Below are 23,560 nucleotides of genomic sequence, written 5' to 3' on the forward strand. Positions count from 1 at the left end.
AGACAGATTTGAGTTTATTATGTCAAATTTGCATGTTTGTGATAATGACAACCTCAATGCTGATGACAAGTATGCAAAAGTACGTCCATTGTTTGATGCATTGAACAAAACATTTTTTGATTACGCACCACATGAGGAACACCACTCAGTTGATGAGTCTATGGTCCCATATTTTGGGAGGCATGGTTTGAAACAATTCATCAGAAACAAACCTATTCGCTATGGTTACAAAATTTGGGTTGGTGCTACACCCAATGGCTATGTAGTTTGGAAAGACCCCTACCAAGGGAGCAGCCACACCTTGGACCCTCAGTATGAACACTTGGGCCTTGGTGCCAGTGTTGTTTTGCAGTACTGTGATGTTCTGAAGAAGAATGGTGATTTCCCGTACTTCTTGTATTTTGATAATTTTTTTTCTGGTCTACCTTTGTTTGAGAAACTGTCCCAAAAGAATATAAGAGCTATTGGTACGGTGAGAGAGAACAGAATAGCAAAGTGCCCACTGACTGATAGTAAAGATTTGAAAAAAGAAAGAAAGGGGAACTTTTGAATACGAAAAAGTATGTGATGAAAATTTAATTATTGCAAGATGGAATGACAACAGTATTGTCACTGTTGTTTCAAATGCTGTTGGTGTACAACCCATACATCAGGTAAAACGCTTTTCACTTAAAGCCAAGAAACATGCTTTCATCCCTCAACCAAACCTCATACACCAGTACAACAAAAAAAAAATGGGCGGAGTGGACCGGTGCGATCAAAATATGAGCCTGTACCGAATCCAAATCAGAGGTAAGAAGTGGTATTTCCCTCTGATCTGTGACTGCATTGACAGTGCAGAACAAAATGCCTGGCAACTTCACCGCCATGCGGGAGGGAACCTTGACCACTTGTCTTTCAGACGCAGACTTGCCTGTAACCTGCTAGAAACATTTGGTAAAGGGTGCGCGTCAAAGGCTGGAACGGCCATCGAAACAATCAAAAGTGGGACTCCAGGTTTGACAGATTGGACCACCTTGTTGTTCCTCAGGAAAAGCAAACGAGATGTGGGCATTGCCATGCCAAGTGCACTACCAGATGCCAAAAGTGTGATGTTGGTCTTCATACTAAATGTTTTATTGATTACCACACAAAGCCATAAACTACAAATGCACTTACTAAAAATTTTATTTAAGCTTGTTTTATATATCTTTGTTAAAAACACAGTTGAATTAAGTACATAAAACATATATATCCAATGTAAATGTAACCCTTCTAAAAATAAAAAGCATTTTTGGAATATTTTAGCATTTCACTCATATTTTCCTACTGTCCTATATATAGGCCACCCATTATTTACTAAACGACGATGAAATTTTTTTACAATTATTGTTAAAATGTGTTGAAGAATACATTTATAGTATAAAAAAACTGTAGAATTAAAAAAAATTAAAAAAAATAATTCAGGCATATCTGGGTTAATATAATTTTAAAACAAACTTTAACATTTATTTTGTTCTAATTTAGAATTTTTAGGCTAGAGATCGAAAAGAAAAGAACGGTAAACAAGTATTTATGGAATGAGCTCGGGAAGCCTTCATTAAATTTCTTAGCAATTGATTCCTTACAAATAGTTGCGCAGCAGTTCTTTCTTAACTCACTTCTTATTGGAGTATAATATGTCATTTATGTATAAAAAAGTTAGGATTCAAAACAGTGATCAATAAATTTTAATGAGATTTTGACTAAATTATATATAGTAATGAAATTTTCTAAAACAAAACAAAAATAATAAAACAATCATGGACAACAATTTCAAACAACAAAATTTCTAAAAATCAACTAAACGTTCCTCTTAATCATTTCCTCTATTCATGGGTAATCAATCTCAAGTAGTAAGAAACCAATAAACAAATGTACACTTAATTATATGACAGAGGCATCAGCATACTTACTCGTTTCTGACGTAGTTCAAGAAGTAACTCATTCAGATTCTTTTCTAGATTTGCCATTTACGTTTCCAATTTCTGTTGAAAAAATAAACAATACTAGTTACTATAAATGGGTCACTGTACTTATTAGTTACAAGATTAAATTGTATGATGCCAAAATGAATGAATTAAATGATTAGAGAAGAAAAATAAAGTTAAATTCATCTCATGCGCACTGAAAAAAATGCAATGAAAATGGAAAGAATGGGAAAAATTTACAGGGGTATAAGATTTTTGGCAACTGTATACCTATATTCACATTATCAGTCTTATTCATTTTATTTTATATGTTTTAAGAATAACAGAAGTAGTTTAATTTATTAATTTGTTAAATTTTAATTTTAACATGTTATAATATTATATTAATTTCACCACATTGTTTAGATGTATTTTTTTTTTTTTTTTTTTGTAAGGAGAGGCCGATCCTCCTTTTATGCCTTATTCTGCCCCGTCCTCATGGGCCACTGGCCTGTGCGAGGATCTTATCAAACAGAATAAGGGGGAGAGAGTTTTTGTCTGCCAGTACACCGGCAGTACCATGAGAAAACTAATGAGTATCTTCTCATTAATGGATAAATATTTCAAAAAGGTTTGGTCATGAATGACTGCAGCTAGAAATGCAGGTCACACCACCTCCTTACGAAACTGCCCCTTCACACAACTGGGAGCAAACAAAAAACATTCCTTAAGATTACAACTGACATGTAATGGAATAAGAATTCCAGAAGTCTATCTTGAAACACAATTGATCACTTTTATCTACGGCCACTGCTTGAATTCGTAATGTTAAAGTGAAAAAGCCTCAAGTATTGAGAAAATTTAGTACACATATGGCACAATAGTACTTTTTTAAACTTTCCACACTAAAATTCGTGGTGCGAACTAAACTTTACATCAAGAGAAATGTTGCAAAACTGTTTTTAGATAGTGATCAATTCCTTTAGTTTGCTGAAACTAAGTGAGTATTAGGTGAATGCAGGCTGTAAGTTCAGCAACTAAAAATGAATTCACCCACTCTTGGTTCACTCAACAGTGCCCAGCGACTCACAGCTAGTCTTTGTTTCATCTTTGCTTCTGTGATGTATTTAACTATCAATCACCCCAACAAATAACAAAATATGATATATGCATGTGCACAATGAATTAAAACTATACCAAATAGATACTGAAACATTCGATAAACTTGACTTTAGCAAACATATAAAGTACTTATGTTTCGGATAGTTTAGTTATGTTTGTTTAGTCAGGAAAGAGTTAACTTTCAATTGCACTGAAAGTATGAAACTATTCTTGTAAGGTTGAAGCAATTAAGAGAATATCATCATTATTAAAACCCGAGTCAACAATAGGAAATTCTGTAGTAATAAGGTCACATATGCCTAAGTCAAGTAAATTACTTATCTGTACTTTATTTAATTCATGATTAGTATTACTCAAAATGTGAGACTGAGACCTTGAGATATAGTGCCAAACCCAGAAAATAGTTTGAAAGGCTACAAACTATCAATACTAACTATTATCCTTTTCTATCATATCATACCCATGTCAGCATCGTTTTAGTTTCGACAAATAAAAACTGTTTCAATGTATTTTTTTAGTATGAAACATATTTTGATAATCGTTAGGGTGTATATGGTAAATAGTGTATTTGTTTTATTGCATGATTTTTCATTAAGTAAGTGATTTTTTTTCTAATTAATATTCTGAAAATATTTGAATTTTTACACTGAAATGTATCTTACTTCAATGTTTCGAACTTAGCATAAAACACAAACATAAATATTTACCACATGTATTATATAGCAATGGAAAGCATAGATTCTACACAATGTGATCAAATTACTGGTTTTGCAAAAGAACTTTTTGTTAAATATCAACATAAACAGTAAATTTACTTGTTATAATTTTGCTATTAAGACATAAATTTCAATTCCTAGAACACAAATTTGCGATTACTATGATGTTTATAACACTTGTTGAATTTGTATGTTAAAGCAATATTTTAAATTGCTATCATAAACCTATCATAAAACCGTTGCGTTTTTAGGTAAATTTGGTGACACAGATGTACATATTTTCTTATCAGGTAATGAATTCTGCATTTATTTATATTTAGATTTTTTTAATAATTTTGGAAACAGCCAGGGAACTAGGGATATTTTTACTGTTACACAAGAATTGCTCAACAACATGCAACTTCTGCATACTTTGAACAAATAAATATATATACATTTATAAAATTTGTATAAATGGCAATAGTCCGATTTCATTTAAAAAAACATTGGTGCAGTCGTACACACTCATCCGCCAAATGAGAGATCTGGGTTCGATTCCTGGCACACCAAGTACTTTTATTGAAATTATATGTATAACTCTTACTTAATGCACTCTAATGTGTCAAAATCAGGACTCATAGCATTCATATATATATATATATATATATTTGTGTATGTTTGTGTGTACCTTCGCATAAAAGTAACCACGTTTTAAAACATTTTAATCCTATAAGTGGTATGAGTTCCGATTGTGACACATTAGAGTGGATTAAGTAAGCACAATAGGAAGCAATAAGTATGAGCCTTGCAGGAGCAAAAAATTGTAAGCTAATCTGTAAGGCCATGACATAAGGTCAGGATGGCTGCATGGTCTAAGGCGATAATGATTGGCGGGAGAGACCACCATTAATTGGCTAGGGTGGAAGTTGACAGGATCAGTATTTTTATATGTGTACCATACCAAAAATACCAGTTTTTCATTTTTTGAATTTATAAAAAAGCACATAACTTGTATTATTTTATTTTTTTGCTAGGCATAACCAAAAAAAATAGCTTTTAATAGTTTAAAATACTATTTAAACCACAGTAATACAGTACCTAGTGTTTTAGGGAAAATTACCAGTAGTAAAACAGGGTTAAAAACCTACTTGCAAATTGGTTAAAATGGGCTTGCCAGTACCACAATTTTTCTAAGTTATATGGGCAGATGGAGGTTATTAGTTTCTTCACTAAAATGTATGATGTTAATGGCTGAGTATATTATCATAAATATTGTAAAGGTAGTTTTAGATTGTTATTGAGGGTGTCCCAAATCCCAATACTTACCATGTCTTTACTCCCACATGTTGGGATTAAAGGGAGAGTATGATAAGGGGCCCAGTTTTTTATATCAATATTGATAAACGATATTACTAAATTATACACTATCGTAACCAACCGATACTGCTTAATTAATTTAAAAAAAATAATTGACTTATATAATTTGCATCAACCCCAAACACTTTTATAGAGATATTTAAACTAATATTTAATATTTTAATAAGTGACTTTATCAAAGTCAAAATGACAGAGTCAACTTTAGAAAACAATGAAATTGGTTAAATAATGATACAGTGTATCTTGGCTTCAAGATGTTGGTGTAGTGTCGAAAATCCTATTATGTTGATAACCTTAGTAAGTCATAGACATGTGAAAGGCATATTTTGGGTTGAGTGAATGTTGGTTTAGTCCATTTTTCCTGTCAACCTTAGTGGGAATTCTTTACACCTGGCTACTGGTCCTAATACTCAGATAGTCAAAAGCTCGTGGAGGGCAATGAAATGAAGTTTATAAAGTGGCATACCAACCGACCTGCTTGCATTTTGAGTATTTGTACAGAAGAGAGGTATGGTTTTCTGGAGATGATGCTTTCAACCACTTTTTGAAAGCAGTTAATCACTACCACTTAAAAGAAAACATATAAATAGTTCCACAAATTTCCTATTTTCTGTTCTAATTATTTGCTTGATCATTGTGGTTCTTTTATTGTTTATAGGATTGTCACTGTGCATATTAAACTAATTATTTTAATTTCAAACCTGATTATTATGACTATAGATACATTGATATCGATTGATAGTTTAGCATTCAATAAACAAATGTTATGTATCAATGATTATACTAGGCCTAATCAATATTAAAAACTTGGTCTGCTTATCGTGCTCTGCCTGATTTTAAAATAAATTCCTCATTGTAGGTCTAAAACAAAATTATGAGAAATCTTGCATCATCAATGTCCTAGCAGCTAGACATTGTGTCAGTATTTATCAAGTTTACTACAGAACATGCTTTTGTAGTAGTATCAATATTATATTTCAAACAAGTATTTATAAAAGAAACATTACACAAATTACAATCAGTACTGTAGGCTAAATTTAATATTTCAAATAATTATCTGTTATATATGTCAAAACATAATATTCTTTGTTTGCCTTTAGAGTATTTAAAATTATTATCAATAAAACTATACCCCCCCCACCCCCCCCCCCCCCCACCCCCCCCCCCCCCCACCCCCCCCCCCCCCCACCCCCCCCCCCCCCCACCCCCCCCCCCCCCCACCCCCCCCCCCATATGATTACTTAAAATAGAAACAAGTCACTACAAACTGATTATAGGTGGCTAGTTGTCCATTTCCCCTAGTTATTTAATATGTGAAGTGTTTTAACTAAGTGTTCTCATGCTAGTATTTTAAAAATCATACAATGTGTATAAACTATAACCATATTTTATTGTAAACAAGAATAAATGTTTACTACTTATGTAGGCTAGTACAATATTTTTTAAATGCAAGGTTTATTTACTTTAATATACAGTTAAAGCTGTCTCATTCTGACAATGACATACAGCAAACTAAATAAAATCATGTTATAGTAATACAATGTAACTCCAGAGCCCAACTGACCGCTTCCAAGCACATCCATACCCTGACGAGTAAGTTCCTCCAATGCAAATCAAATTCAAGTACTAAAGAGCTCTGCACTCTTTTGGTTGTGGGTAACAATAAACTCATGAAACTGTTTTTGATTCTGGATTCTAGCAATGCCATATAATAGAATGTCATACTAATGGATATTTTCTGTATTTAATTTTTTATGATTTGAGTTGTAATATAGTCATAGTCATAGATCTTTATTCAAAGCTGTAATAAAATATATAATATAAATATAATAAAATATAAATATAATAAATGTAATATAATTTAATTACCTTCTCAACAAGAAACTTCGCTCTCTCAGCCTCCTGCTGTGCTACCTGTTTCAACTCAACAGCTTGAGTGAACTCCTTTCCAAAAGTTAAAGTGAGTCTGAAAAAGGAGATTTTTTACCTATTAATAAAATCGTTATAACAAAATTATTGGCAAAACAAAATATTTTTCACAAGCGTTTCACTTCAAAACAATTGAGAAGAAGAGTTAAGCCACACTTACAATAGAAATATCATCCAATATCACTCCGAATTGTGCAGCTCTAGTCGACCAAAACTCTTACTGACTTGTTGCGACACTGACTCTCTTTGGGTGATCAGCTCTCCAGCATCGAACTGGGCCTACACATACATTCTTATTTTGGCATATCTAAAAGCACAAAACCTTAGAAACAGGTAATAAAGCAGTTCAAGACAGCAAAAAGTTTGAGAAAAATTAAATCAAATTAATGAAAAATATCTGTTTTACTACCACTGGCTGGACAAAACTGAAAATCTAACACAACAACTGCCTTTAACACTTCAGTCGTGATGGAGGGGTAAGACTCTCTCATCGTAGTCAACTCCCAGGATTGTGTATATCTTCGGTAACTGTTCGGGCACTGGGCGGAACAGTATTCTCAAGGTTATGTTTACGTTTTGGAGGTCTGAAATAAAAATAAGATTTATTTAGATTAAGGACAGAAGTTGTTTATAACCTTAAAATATCAATCATTACTTCGTAGAAGGTTAAATCAAATTTCATTATCGAGCTCATTGCTTAACTCAATAATATTTGTAATCACTTCATTAATAATATGACTGAACTTGTAGACAACATACGCACAAAATTATTACAACATGAAGACATTTGATTGCCAATCAGACAATTAATAATATCAGCTGACTATAAATAAATATAGCTAATAAAAAATAAGAAACAATATCCTTTTGAAGAGCCAATGGCTATAAGACACAAGTCATTGGATTTTTCTCCGTGATTAGAATCATAGGTCTCAATTCTGTTCGTGACCAGAATGGTTTTGAACAATATTATATCATCTCTATCTTACATTATGTTTGATCAAATACTCGCCCAGGCCTTTGACCCATGATTATGGAAAGAACAAGGTTAAAAAAATATCAGTCTATTCTAAAATAGCCCATATAATCAAATCTGTGAGTTACCTGAAAAAAAAATCATCTGTACAAAACACTATATCCTACAATACCAATCAAACAGTTTGCCAAAGTGTTATTATATGACAAAAGTATATTAACAGACATATGAAATGAAATAAAAAATAACAGTCGGTAATGGAAATTTTCATATTTCTTTAATGTTTATTATTAGGTAACAATGATCTAATTTAGTACCTTATAATACATAACAATGGTGGACAATATTTTGGAAATATGTTTTTATAACTTACTGCATAGTAAAAGGGTTCTAGACTGGGGAGCAACTGATCATCAATAAATTAGTAATTTTAAATGAAGGGTGCGAAACCAAACAACATTTGAATATAACACTATTACTGTTACTTTTAATATGGAAAATTGGCTGGGTGACTGAAGTAAGTAAATTAGGCTGAAATGAAAAGTCCTTGTCTGCGCGAGTGGAAAGAATGGTTGTTGTGTATGAGAGTTTGTTTGCAAATTATCCAAAAATCGGTTTAACCCTCTCCCGCTCGCAAGGCATGAATCGGCACGGCCACCACATAGCCACTGCAGCTTAAACGGCACAGATCGGCACGCACTGCTTTACCCTCTATAGCCGATAAAGTGCTGCTCTCCAGTAGCAATATTGTGTACTACTATGGGTTGTTTGCTATTAGGAGACCATTTACTTTACTTTTACAGTAGATTAAATTCCATTATTTGCTATTTATATTAGTTGTGCGGAAACAATGGCGGGTTGTAGTCGTACACTTCATGTGAAATCGATTCTCGTTATTAATAGTGATTGCGACGATTCAAGTGAGTGTAGTGATGTACCAGAGCCTTGTGAAGTGGTTGGTGGCATTGAAGATGTAGTTCGGGAGTGATAACAGTGGCAGTGGCAGTGACGGCGGGCCAGACAATGACCTTCACCAAGTAACTGCGCAAACAAACTCGCGCCACCGGCGCCCAGCTGTCCGTGTGCCTCCTCCCTGGTCTCGTACAATCAACTTCATTGAACCAAATATTTTTGTTGATGATTTCGGGCCGTGTCATAGTTTGCAGGTAGGTTCATCTGAAGTAGATTATCTCAACTTGTTGTTGGGAGGTGATTCATTTTATGATAACCTTGTAAAACGCACTAATGCCTATGCTGATTACAAACAAAATAAAAGCAAGAAACAAGATCCAAATTGGACACCAGTAATAAGAGATGAAATGAAAGCTTTTGTTGGTATAGAAATTTATATGGGAATGTATGACCTTCCAGAGGTTAGGGATTATTTCCAAGGTAATATCATAAAATGCCCTATTGTTGAACAAGCAATGACTTTGTGTCGTTATAAAAAAATTAACGAATATTTCCATGTAAGTGACCCCACATTAGAAACTGAAGATGTTTTACATAAAGTTAGTTCGGTTTTGAATATTATTGATGGTTTTAAAAAAATTCTACAAACCAGGCTGTAATTTATCAGTGGATGAGGCAATGGTAGGGTTCAAAGGTAGATACTTTTTGAAACAGTACATGCCAAAAAGACCAAAAAAATGGGGAATTAAAATGTGGGCGTGTTGTTGCAGTAAAACCGGTTAATTTTTGTTCGGAAAGGTATACTTGAGTAAAAAGGTAGAAAGAAACAAAGAAATGTTACTTGGGGAGCAGGTAGTTATGGACGTAACGGAACCATTTTACGGGAAAAACCACCATGTATACTATGATAATTTTTTTTCTTCTTTTGATTTGTGTAACAAGTTGCTGGAAAAAGATACTTATTCGTGTGGAACTGTAAGGACAAATAGATTTGGATGGCCTCAGGAATTTAAAAAACCAAAATCTTTAAAACTAAAAAGGGGAGAAAGTGTGTGTAGACAAAGTGGTCAAGTCGTGGCGACTGTATGGCATGACAACAGAGATGTTTTGTTTTTTTCAACAAACTAATCCCAACATCGTCTCACAAATAGACCGAAAAACCGGGAACGGCAATCAAACTGTAAAAGTTGACTGCCCTCAAGTTGTGATTCAATACACACAAAATATGGGGGGTGTAGATAAGTCGGATCAATATCGAAGTTATTACAACTTTGGTAGGCCTTCAAAAAAGTGGTGGAAGTATTTATACAATTTTATCATGAATACGGCAATTGTAAACTCTTCTACAATATTCAAACTTACAAACCTTCCCTCTGAAAACAAACATGGTAAAACACAACTACAGTTTCGGAAAAATCTTGTAGAAGAACTAATAGGAAACTTCACTTCTAGGAAGCAATTGGGAAGAAAACGTAGTTTGCCCATAGGTACAGTCTCTCCCAAACATTTTCATGTACTTGAAAAGCGGTCTTGTGCCACTGTTTGTATTATTTGCCGCGAAAATGGGAGGAAAACAAAGTCTGGAAATCCAATTAGAAGCTACTGGAATTGCAAACAATGTTCAACCACTTTTTGTAAACATCCCTGCTTCCTGACATATCATCAAGAAAAAGGTGTGGATATTTCCAATAAAAAAGTAAGTTTAATCTTCACAACATTTAGTAGTAAACAATATATTGTAAAATAATTCATATATATAATTATAGTTAATTACAATGACAGAACGTGTGTAAGTTGAGGTACTGCGTATTTTGACCGAGCTCGACCGGCAGAGAGAATTAATTGAGGTTAGAAGCACCGTGAGCGCCTGGAAACAATGTGAGCGGGAGAGGGTTAACATACAGAGAATAAATACGGCACCAAAGATGGTCTTTTGAATGGTGTGGCATAGTCTGAAGTTGATATTATTGACTGCATCCCTTTAAGCGGAAGTAGACTACAAAGGCTGGATGTAAAAAAACATTTTTTTACCAAAATAGACTTCTCAGAATCCCTTTATTCATATGTTTGCACAATGCACAATGAATAGCGTCATAAATAAAAAATACTATTACAATGTTATACAACCCAACTAAGACAAAAAACAGTGTAATATAATAAATAAACCACACAAACACTAGCACATAAATATGGCTCATATATATATATATATATATATATATGATCTAGTAGACAAACTCCTCAAATTCTATCTCTTAATAAAGGTGCTAAATTAAATCATTAAACTGTTTAAATAAATTTTGAATATTTTAATTAATCCTACAAATTTCAATGAGATTGATAGCATAATACTTATTGAACAGTGTAACTATCTTTTACTCAAAAAAGTAAATTGTGAGTCCAGTTTTGTACCTCTTCTTGACTTCTTGTATCATAACAATGTCCGCTTTTCACTGAGATAACAGACTGGTTTATTTTATAGTTTTAATTATATAAAGGACATATACTGTCATAATTCTAAGATCATTACATTTATTCTTTACTAAATCTCTATAAACCTAAACTTAGAATTATTCTAATTGGGTTTTTAAGTATTACAATTTTATTTAAATTCAAATTAGATATAGATCCATATAAGGAGATACCATACAATATATTTGAATGTACGAGTAAAAATAAATTTGTTTCATTGTGATTTCTTCACAAGTAAGCTCTTTTAAAAGCATATAGGCCTGAAATTACTTTTAACATAATTTATTAATATGAGAGATCCATTCAAATTTTTGTTTAACTTACTTCATCAAGCAATTCAGAATCTATAAATAAATTACAGTGTATAGTGGTTCATGATTGTATAGTTGAAAATGAATCCCATTTAATTCTAAGTTAAATGCCATGGTTTTTAAATTCTATCTTAAACAGCTTTTATTGTTTTCTATTCTAAAACTTCCAGTAGGGTTTCATACATGTAGGCTGCACGGAATGATTACTCAAAAATAGCATTACAAAATAACGCGCTGAGGTGAATAACAGCAGTTTTTTGTGAATGAAAATTAATCCATATTTAATACAATCATCACTATACAGTATTTTTTGCAGTTATTTACCAATTTGCAGGCATATTACAATAATATACAAGTTTTTCCGTCCCACTTTTTATGTTTATTCCAACAAAGCGGAGTAAACTAAATTAATAAACCATACAAGCATCATGAATCACACGATAAACAAAATGACAAGTAGCATTACAAGAATCGCTTGCAAACTGTGTTCTCCAACACTTTCCTATTATTGTAAACACTGACACCTCCCTTAAAAATGTTCTACACCTCCCCAGGGAGCACCCCCCTAGTTGAAAACCGCTGCTCTGTGGTATCAATTAATTAATGTTATGGTAGTGCCTTTTTAAGGTGCTAACATATTTATGTACTTTTATTAAACTAAACGATACTATGAAGTACGAGAATTATTTACATTATCGTTGAAAACACTTGACATTTAGCCACAAAGTAATAAATCTTCAAACTATTGTAATGATGATACGAAAATGGCTAACTCCAGTGACATCATATGTCTACTACGCATCCACCTTTTTTAACCTCTATATTTTCGTAACCATGTTATTATTACAAAATAGATCGAATTCGTTATTATCAAACCTTTGCTTCCAGTTATGACAGGAACGTTTCTTGGGCGTGATCGAACATCAAATATGATGGGTCTCTGCACCCAGGGTATAAAAAAGTGTGTTCCCTCTCCCACCACTCCTTGCTTGATACCCGTGAACCTGTCAAAAATGACCGCCCTGTGACCTCCATCCACTGAAACATAACAAGAACATTTGTACACAGGGTAAAAAATACATTACATACTTACGTAAAACATGATGGCCTAGTAGGAAAATTGTGTTTTTTCTTTCTCTTACCTTTTCTACCAATCCACATGACGTTTGCGGCAATAAACCTAAACAACTGATTTGGAAATTAAGTTATTCAGTGTTTGGAAGCTACCAGTTTTCTCAAAGTCGATTATTTTGATTGTATCATGTATTGAAATATGTGTTAAGGGGAGTCGGAACGCCCATCTTCCCCATGTTAACAAAGGTACATTTTTATCAGAAAGTACTTAGGCTACAGTCATAATTTTTTCAACATTTGTTTATTACCTTATTTTGTGTAATCAGACCCAACTTGGATAATTTTCAAACAGTTTTTCCTAGTGAAAAATTTTTTTTTCCAAATCAATTTAAAAAATCACGTAATCGTTTGGTAAAAGTTTTATAGCAGCAAAACTAAGATTGCAAATTGCATGCAATTGGGTCTGATTGTTGGCAATAGCCTATAGATTACGTGCAAAAAATATCAGTACTGTATCTTGAATACTTCCTGAGAAAAATGTACCTTTATGAGAAAAATGCTAACTTTCCGGAAATCGCATTTATTGTGAAAACAAGACTAAATGAGGCTCTAGGTCTACCTTATAAAAGTCCTGGGCCATACTGGGGTCCATCTGCTTCATCATACTTTTCATTTTGAACCATTCTTCTTTTTCTTCTTTCTTGTCTGGCTTCTTTCGTTATTCCTTCCGCAGCTTTCTCACTTTTCCTCTGTCGCAATTCATCAATTCCGCGCAAAGCACTCACTGACCTATCACATAAACTTAGTCCAAGCTTCTGGAAAACTTCAAGTTTGCCACTATTTCTATCATTGAACGAAGTGACAGCATCATATACACCAAGTTTCAACGTATCCAGCCTTACCCGTTTTGGAATTTTGGCCCATACCACATTGTTGAAGCTCTCGTTTGGATTCTGCGTATGTCCGTGTAAACATTATTTTAACAACTCAGAATTTGTTAGTGCCCTGTAGATGTATTTTATTTCTAACATTATCTCTTCAGGTAGGCTATCTTTGTGGTCATAAACTGTACCTTGAGCCTTAGCCTTCTCATAACCACACCACGAGTCTACGCCTTTCGGACACAAACCGTGTTGAGGATTTTCATTAGTGGAGAGTTTATGAAAGTAGGTGGCCCGAATATTTTTCTTCATTTCTTCTACATTCTTTACACCTCTTCTTATTGCAAGGCCATAATATGTTTGTAATTTTTCTATTTGGGCGTCTGTTAGTCTTTTCTTTCCCCCAAGCACCTTACCGTCACCTAATTTTATTTTTATTTATTTATTTCACAACAAACATAGGCTAATAGGAAAATCAGATGTCAAGTAACATTAGAGGTAACACAGAGTAAGAATCAAGTCATAGAGGTTAAAACTTCTCTGTGTATAGAGAAGTGTGCACTATACAATGTGCTGAAAGAAGTGGTCAGCTTTCTCAACGCGTTTTCCGACCAAAAACAGCTGACATACCTCTAGTTTTTATTTAATTTTGAAACTTAGGAATAAGATACAACTGTGAGAGTTATATTTTTTTAAAGGGAATAAACTAACAAATCAAAATAAAAAAAAAATTGTATAAATTTTATTATTTTGCGTTCCGACTCCCCTTAAGATAGATTCTACTCGGTTTTCACTGAAATATTCTGTCTATGACGCAATAAGCAGTAGCTACGCAGTAGGCAGATCGGCCCTGTCCTGCGAGAACTCGGTGAAACAATGCATCGGCAGGCCGACCCCACCCTGCGAGCGCTGATGGTTAAGAATCATTTGACAAACAGGAAACAATATATTGAAATTAGACACTAAGTTAACAACACAATAACATACAATTCATCTCCATTATTAGAAATTAAACATAGTGTACCTCAAGGGTCTATTTTAGTACCTCTTTTACTTATGATTTATTTAAAGGGTTTGCCACAGTTGGTCAATGATTACTCACTAAATAAATGTTTCTTATTTACTGATGATACTAATGTTAAGCTCAGTGACCTACTTGACTTTGACAATATTTTATAGATCTTGATAATGCAAATTTAGCTCTAAATGAACATCAACTATTGATTAATGAAAGTGAAACTAATTTTATTGTTTTCTCCTCTAAACAAATTAATCAATAAGCCAGTAATTCTATTTAAAGATACATTGTTTAAATCAGTTAACTTGGGATTTGCATGTTGATCTAGTTCTTTAAAAAATTACCTCAGGATTATTTGTAATTTACAGAATGTCACAAATTTGTTTAATCAATGCTTTAAGACTCCTTTACTTTCTTATGTAGACTCTGCAATTGTGTTTGGCTTATACATTTATAAAGCTACATACAAATTTAATTGAAATTAGATACTAATACTACAAAAAGTAGTATTTTGACGCTTGATTTGAACAATAAAGTCAAAAACAAATTTTCGAGCTTGGGTATTATGACAGTTTATAGTTATTATGTTTCCAAGACATTCTCTACACTAAAAAACTAATGTAAGCTAAAAAACTACCTTTATTAGGAAGCAATCACTGTTATTATATTAAAAAAGGGCAATATAGCAAATGAATCGCATAAGCTGGATATTTAAAAAAGAAAAGTTACATTGATGCAAACTATTTAAACAAATTTCCTACATATACAAAAATTGAAGTGTTAAAAAAATCCAAATACTGTCTAAAAATTATTTTATTGACGAACATTATATAATTTTGAAAAGTTTGAAGCATACCTGTACTGTAAGTAGCTTGTATCTGTTGTAGCGAGGGGTACGGGGGAGTGGGATAGTTTGAAGCAAATTCCTCAAACTTTCCAAAATTATACCATTACACTTTCCCCACCCCTCACCATAGTGCCTGCCTATCTCAATAACAACTAGTTGTCCGCATTGTGGACTCTTAATGTGCTTTATTTACATTAAGTGTCATTTTTGTCGTTGTTAATAGCATAGTTAACCTAGTGCATTATTTAATCAGTACTCGTAATTTAGGAATTATCAAAATGTATGTACTTAAAACATGTACAGTGTCTATTTAAATATATACTTATTATTTAACTAAATTTCCTAAATTATGTTACCTATTACAAGGTGGCTTACTCTTTTGTACTTGAGATTATCAATACTTTTTTATGCATGTAGTTTAAACTTGTGAAATAAATTGATAGCTACAAAAGTAAAAACAAAATTATTGGTACTAAACAATGTTACAATCATATTAAGATAATTACAAACATTAGAATCACTAAAAAATGAAAATAGCATAATAGACCAAAATAAAAGAACAATGACCAAAACAATATGACTAATAATACTATGAAAACATAAAATGTTTCTAATTAAAGAAAAGATATATAGTCTAATTATTTTTTGTTATTACAAATCAAATACATTTAATTCATATAAAAACGTACGTAAATTAGTCATAGTCTAGCATGAGCAATGTTTTTAGAAATGTATGAAAAGTGATTGACAGCACACATTCCTCTCGTTACTCCATTTGTGAGCTCCGTGCAGTACATTGTTTATGAAAATTATAAGTATTATAAAATGGGGTTTTATTGAATTTATTGTTGCTGCATTGTTTAGACTAAGTACTCATATTGGTTAATACACAATTATTGTATGATCCTTAGTGAGAATACATAATTTTTATTTTATTGTAAATAATTGACACGATTTATGTACTAATATAAATAAAAAAATATTTCAATTAAATTCATTTTTCTCTTTGAGTGACATACAAATATTTTTCTTAAAAAAAACTCCAATTAATAGGTGAAAAAAAAAAAACCATCCTGAGGTAAATTTAAAATATTATGAAAGAATCAAACTACTGATTGCAGTGTTGTTGTCCAAAATTGACATGATAATCATCTACACGATGGAAAAGTGAGAATTATAATATTATGATGTTTTTTTTATCATAGCACATTTTCTATACTCACCATTGAATAGAGCAGAATTTACAACTCCTCCCACGACTGCCACTCCGAGCCCTAGTTGGCCTAGTCGGTTGAAGAATTGGGTTGTCATCTTTTAATATAATTACTTTTATCTGAAAAATAAAAATTTCGTGACATTTATCATTTAAACAATCAATCAATTTGAGCTATTTAGTGCTCAAAATTGTTGGTTATGTCATCCTGTAACAAGACAATTTAACAGAAGGCTACAAAGACTTTAAAAACTATTTTTAAGACTGATATTTTTGTTTAGGTAATGTGCAATAGAGGCTATGATTTAACGGATGGTTAGTGCATTACAGACTAACGCATTTTACAGCCTTAAAAATGTTTGTTAAAAAAACCATATTATTTTAATTTTTCAACAAAAATAATTTTATCTTGCATCTAATTCTTTGTTATGAAATAGGCTTTCTAGCAAAAATGTTTCTTTACTAACGCTTAAAAAAAAATAAATAGCAAGAGAAAATAATTTTTAAGTTTCATTTAACAAAATAAATATTGAATTTTACATACATAGTAATAAATTAAAGATTTATATTTTTGTATAATAAACAAATTTGAATAACCTACCCTTTAACGGGGTGAAGTAACAATAGGTTATGTGAGAGTTGACACTGTGTCTAATTTAAGAAAACATGCATGGTTCCGATTCATACATTTTATAGTTTAAATGCCGCACTTATAATGGCAAAACGGATCTTGACAGGAGGTGGCCCTTTCCCCAACCTCACCCATATCCTGTTATTCCGGAAGCAGCACAAAGGCCCTTTTAGGACTAATTGTAATTTCTCAGCTTCTTGTCTTAAGAGAAGAAAAAAAGATTTATTTTTCATAAAAACATTTTGAGCCAATATTTGCATATTAATTGCCATTGTTCTTTTCATTGTCACTAACCTTCTCCTGCATAAACGAAATAACAACAGCTGGTAGTGACGTCACTAGTCTAAATAAAGTAAGCTGGCGATGATTAATTATGAGGGGAGACTTTAATAAGCGGCCTACACTCGTTATTCGCTTGTTTTTATCGAATGGTTTGATATATTATCCAACTTCGATATGTAAAAATCGTCCACAATAAGTTGTAATAAATTACTGTAGCAAGAAGAATCTCGTACATTACAATTTTAAAAACATAAATTTAACAATAACATTACAAAACAACAAAACCAACTATGGCCTACTCTTAGATATCAAAGAAACCTTACAATATTTATAACTTATCCAGCTTGATATCAATGAGTAACCGCTTTTGTGAAATGGGAGGAAAGAAAGGAATTTCTCCCCATGGGTTACCAGGAGCCAAAACCACATGTTGAAGCCACTTAAACAAATCTCGTCACTTGTAAGAAATACCTCACATATATTCCTCGTATTTATCGCCATTTTCAAAAACTCAAAATATTAGTTACTTTTAGCGATTGTTTTAAAATTTATTGTTTTTAAAATTACTATAGCTAATAAGTAGAAATCATATGTTAAGTTAAATAAATTGTAATATCGAATTATTCCGGATAAAAACATTGAACCATTCGATAAAAACAACTGAATAACGGGTATAGGCCGTTTATTAAAGTCTACCCAATTATGAATATCTATAGGTCAAATTTTGTATTCAACTATTGATAATCATCATCCAATGATTGGTATGTAATAATACATACGACTTGGTTTTGAAATATATTATTATATCGACTATTTTCTTTACCCACATTATATCTAAAACCACTTCCAACAATTTCCTTATTACCTAGTAATATATTTTGATTTCCACAAAAGATTTTTTAACATACACAACAAACACCATACATTTTTCTAAAAGGGAGTTTTCCTACCTAAACATAGTTAGATAATAGACTATTTTTTAGATCTGTCAAGCATTTGTGATAAGACTCTAGAATTTTGATATTTTATCAATCCTTACTTCTACTTTTAATATAAAATTTATGGTTTAATATTATCAATCATTTGAGTGTTGGACGAATATTATACAGCAGCATAGACAATGTTTGGAATTTCTTTTGGTAAATATTAAGATCAGCGACTACCGCTCCGATCGCCGTAAGGTTTTTCGTACTAACACAGGTTAACGTAGTTTCACCGAAAAAAAATAGTCCCGATTATCGCTAACATATAAAAACCAGTTTTACGGCAGTACAATGTTGGCAATACAAAACACATAAATAACAAGATTTTCGACTATCAAAACTAAAAACAATGGCCGGACCATGGACGTTTTGATGAATTGACAGTTGCCACGTGACAAACAGGAAGGTTTCCGATTGGCCGGACGGGTCACGTGACCTATAGGATGGCTTCGATTGACCGCCAGACGTACACAAACAAACCCACATGGACAAGGAATAATTAGTGAAGTTATTGACATGGCTTGCGATGGTTCTTGTCACACACGCTAAAAAGACCCTAGCTTGCCTATTCAAAATTCAGATTCACGCGATGCTTGCCCGCTGCGCAGCGCTTCGCGCTGCTTGCTCTTTTAGAAAAAAAAATTAACTCGAGCTTGCAAAGTCCAAGCCCAGATCACGCATGACTGCTTACACACACAACACTCAGACAGAACTAACGCAGGTTTCATTAACAGGCAAAAGATAAGCGGCGCGCGTTTATTACTGATAAGATAAGACGAGTTTACACTAGAATTAGTACATGGACTACTACCCTACGAAACTAATAACACCAAAAAAAAAACGAATAAAATGCATTGTCAGTCAGGTTTTTCAAATTTTATTTTTTCCAAATTTTTTTTTGGGGGGGGAGGAGTAAACGGCTACGGCGATAATCGGGACTACTTTTTTCGGTGAAATTACGTGCCCTACGAACTAATAACACCAAAAAAACAAATGGGTAGGGTCCAATAAGCGGACCCGGTGTTTTATATCGAAGAATATAATCATCGATACCTAATATTCGCATATCGAATCATAGACTATCAATCGATATAAAAGTAATAACAATCATATGTTTTAAATAAAATGTGAATTTAATGTTGTAACAAATAACCTTTACCATTACTTTCTTTTTTGCATCTGAAGACGACCATGTTAGATCATCTGACAGTTACATTTGTTACCTTTCCACAAATATCAACATAATGGATTCTTAGGTACTAACCCCAACATTCTGAAACCATAAAAAACATGTTTTATTGTCTTTTAAAGCAATTTCGTGAAGCTTCCTAAGATTGACAGCCATTTTTAATACACAATGTTACTTATGTGATATTTAAAATATTACCTTAATTGTATTATTTGAAAGTGTTTCATATAGATTATTTAAGTTAATTGTTAAAAATAATTAATCAGTATCGATTGATTATATCGATGGTTATGATTAAGTAATATCGTTTGCCAATTTCGATATAAAACACCGGGTCCGCTTATTGGACCCTACCCAAACGAATAAATGGGGTAAATCTTAAGCTCAGCGAACTACCGCTCCGATCGCCGTAATTTTTTTGCATTCTAACACAGGTTAACGTAATTTCACCGAAAAAAGTAGTCCCTGATTATCGCCGTAGTCCGTTTACTCCCCCCCCAAAAAAAAATTTAGAATAAAATAAAATTTGAAAAAACCTGACTGACAATGCATTTATTCGTTTTTTTGGTGTTATTAGTTCGTAGGGTAGTAGTCCATGTACTAATTCTAGTATAAACTCGTCTTATCTTATCAGTAATAAACGCGCGCCGCTTATCTTTTGCCGGTAATGAAACCTGCGTTAGTTCTGTCTGAGTGTTGTGTGTGTAAGCAGTCATGCGTGATCTGGGCTTGGACTTTGCAAGCTCGAGTTAATTTTTTTTCTAAAAGAGCAAGCATCGCGTGATCTGAATTTTGAATAGGCAAGCTAGGGTCTTTTTAGCGTGTGACAAGAACCATCGCAAGCCATGTCAATAACTTCACTAATTATTCCTTGTCCATGTGGGTTTGTTTGTGTACGTCTGGCTGTCAATCGAAGCCGTCCTATAGGTCACGTGACCCGTCCGGCCAATCGGAAACCTTTCCTGTTTGTCACGTGGCTACTGTCAATTCATCAAAACGGTCCATGGTCGGCCATTGTTTTTAGTTTGATAGTCAAAAATCTTGTTATTTATGTGTTTTGTATTGCCAACATTGTACTGCCGTTTAAAAACTGGTTTTTATATGTTAGCGATATTCGGGACTATTTTTTTTTCGGTGAAATTACGTTAACCTGTGTTAGTACGAAAAACCTTACGGAGATCGGAGCGGTAGTCGCTGATCTTAATATTTACCAATAAATGCACTGTCAGTCAGGTTTTTTTAATTTTATTTTTTTTCAAAAATTTTTTTTTGGGGGGGGGAGTAAACGGCTACGGCGATAATCGGGACTATTTTTTTCGGTGAAATTACGTTAACCTGTGTTAGAGTGCAAAAAATTACGGCGATCGGAGCGGTAGTCGCTGAGCTTAAGATTTACCTTTCTTTTAACTAGCCTATTTTAATATAAGTACAATATTTTCTAGATCTCTCATTTAACATGTATTTAAATAGGTCAAATTTTGTATTCAACTATTGATAATCATCATCCAATGATTGGTATGTAATAATACATACGACTTGGTTTTGAGATATATTATTATATCGACTATTTTCTTTACCCACATTATATCTAAAACCACTTCCAACAATTTCCTTATTACCTAGTAATATATTTTGATTTCCACAAAAGATTTTTTAACATACACAACAAACACCATACATTTTTCTAAAAGGGAGTTTTCCTACCTAACATAGTTAGATAATAGACTATTTTTTAGATCTGTCAAGCATTTGTGATAAGACTCTAGAATTTTGATATTTTATCAATCCTTACTTCTACTTTTAATATAAAATTTATGGTTTAATATTATCAATCATTTGAGTGTTGGACGAATATTATACAGCAGCCATAGACAATGTTTGGAATTTCTTTTAACTAGCTTATTTTAATATAAGTAAAATATTTTCTAGATCTCTCATTTAACATGTATTTAAAATTATATGTTTTGTATCTCACTATTCCTGATTCACAATATATCGTTAACTAAATAAAATAATCAGTTAGACCTAAATCTTTTAAAAAAATTATAAAGTTACATCAGATTCCAGACCATCAATACACCGGGTTTTACATAATTTTTCATGCTCTAGGGATTATACTAACGACCTTGTTGTAACACATAAATATGGACAGAAAACAAAATTTATTAAGTATTGAAATAAACTAATATATTATGTTATAACATAATAACTGACTATAAAATACAATTTACCTTTTATTAACCTACAAACTTAACCCCATGCAGTCTCTTAACAGCTATTCACTTAGGCAGAAGGCATAAGCAAGAGAGTACCTACCTACCTAGAAGATAATGAGGAGACCCAAGGAGAAAGAATGAAAACAGCTGTATAGGATTGTGGTTACCAAAGAATATATCATAAATAATAATATATATAATTTATGTTCAACTGTATAAGCCAATTCCTTATTTGTTACAGTCAAACCCCATTCACACAAGTTTTTCAAGTTCAAGTTTTTTGAAAATAACTTAACTGCGGCAAATATTCTATCACTGAGGTCACTTTTGATGGTGTATTTTTCACTCTTTTTCTAATGATCAGTTTCCTGCAAATTTTGCCGACAACATATTTTCTGCTTTCTAAGATGTCGATCGACGTAATGATGATTTATTTAAAACTAAATCCTACATCCTAATGTAGTACATACATTGACTGTTAACGTCAGGAATTTTTGCCGTGTTCTGAATAAAATCAACACTTTTATGGCTGCGGCTTCGATTCTATTCCTTTTTCAGCTATTGCATTTTTCCGCAACATTTTGAAACGTCCTATTACCGGATTTTTAACGGATAATTATCAGGCATAATCATTCTAGTATTCTCAAGACTACATTTATTATTCCCATACATAGAATGACCTTATTAATAATGTCAAGAACTATCGACGTAACACCTTGAAAGTGTTCGCTTTACAGGACCATAATAATTATTGAAGGAACAACTTCTTTTGGGGGGCTAAGGATGTATGTTTTCCATGGGGGGAAAACTTTCGTTTCGAATCATAGAACGTAACGCCACGCTTGTTCGCTCTGTAGCCACTAGAAGCGAGATTTTGGGGAGGACGTTTCTCCGTTCAGTGGCTATCCAGATGTGAAAGGTTACTGTCGCTCCATCTTCAAATGACTACGTCTATTGGCGGACTATTGATATACCGGGTGTCCCACGAAGAGGTTTGAACGTTTGATTTAATATTAGTTGCCCATTTATGCACCGAAAATTTCAAACTCTACTAAGTTCAAATTCATTAACTAGGTTTTAAAAATATTCTGTGAAAATTTCAGCACTCTAGCAATTGTTGAAACAAAAGGGTAGCATTTTGAAAAACTATACTTTAAAAACAGCTAAAAAAACAATACTTTTGGTTTTGTAAAATCATTTATTGTAAAATCATTTATTCTAGATAAATAAAGCATTTCAATCGTAAATTTACAACATAGCTTATACATAGCAAAACCTACAATATATTATAGTCCATAATTATTCGAACTATAATCCATCCACAGCTATAGTGACTGATAACAGTGCTTAACGAATGAGTCGTAAGTTTTTACCAAGAAATTCTGCGGTATTCGGAGAAGTTCCTCTTCAATTGGTTGTTTTATTTCCTCACAATTATTGAAGCTACGAGTATAAACTTGTTCTTTTAAGTAACCGTATAGAAAGAAATCACACACAGTTCATT

At 32.6% G+C, this 23,560-nt stretch overlaps 1 protein-coding gene and 1 pseudogene across 1 annotated transcript in view; both read right to left on the reverse strand.

Annotated features, from left to right (window-relative positions):
* Nucleotides 1-1,992, reverse strand: part of LOC124365602 — a 40,055-nt gene extending 38,063 nt beyond the window's left edge. The window contains exon 1 of the mRNA XM_046821593.1: nucleotides 1,935-1,992. The gene's annotated coding sequence lies outside the window, so the exon portion shown is untranslated. The remainder of the gene's footprint in view (nucleotides 1-1,934) is intronic.
* LOC124365604 lies at nucleotides 146-22,172 on the reverse strand (annotated as a pseudogene).
* Between the last annotated feature and the right edge of the window lie 1,388 nt (nucleotides 22,173-23,560).

Source organism: Homalodisca vitripennis, chromosome 6, assembly GCF_021130785.1.
Source record: "Homalodisca vitripennis isolate AUS2020 chromosome 6, UT_GWSS_2.1, whole genome shotgun sequence".
NCBI lineage: Eukaryota > Metazoa > Arthropoda > Insecta > Hemiptera > Cicadellidae > Homalodisca > Homalodisca vitripennis.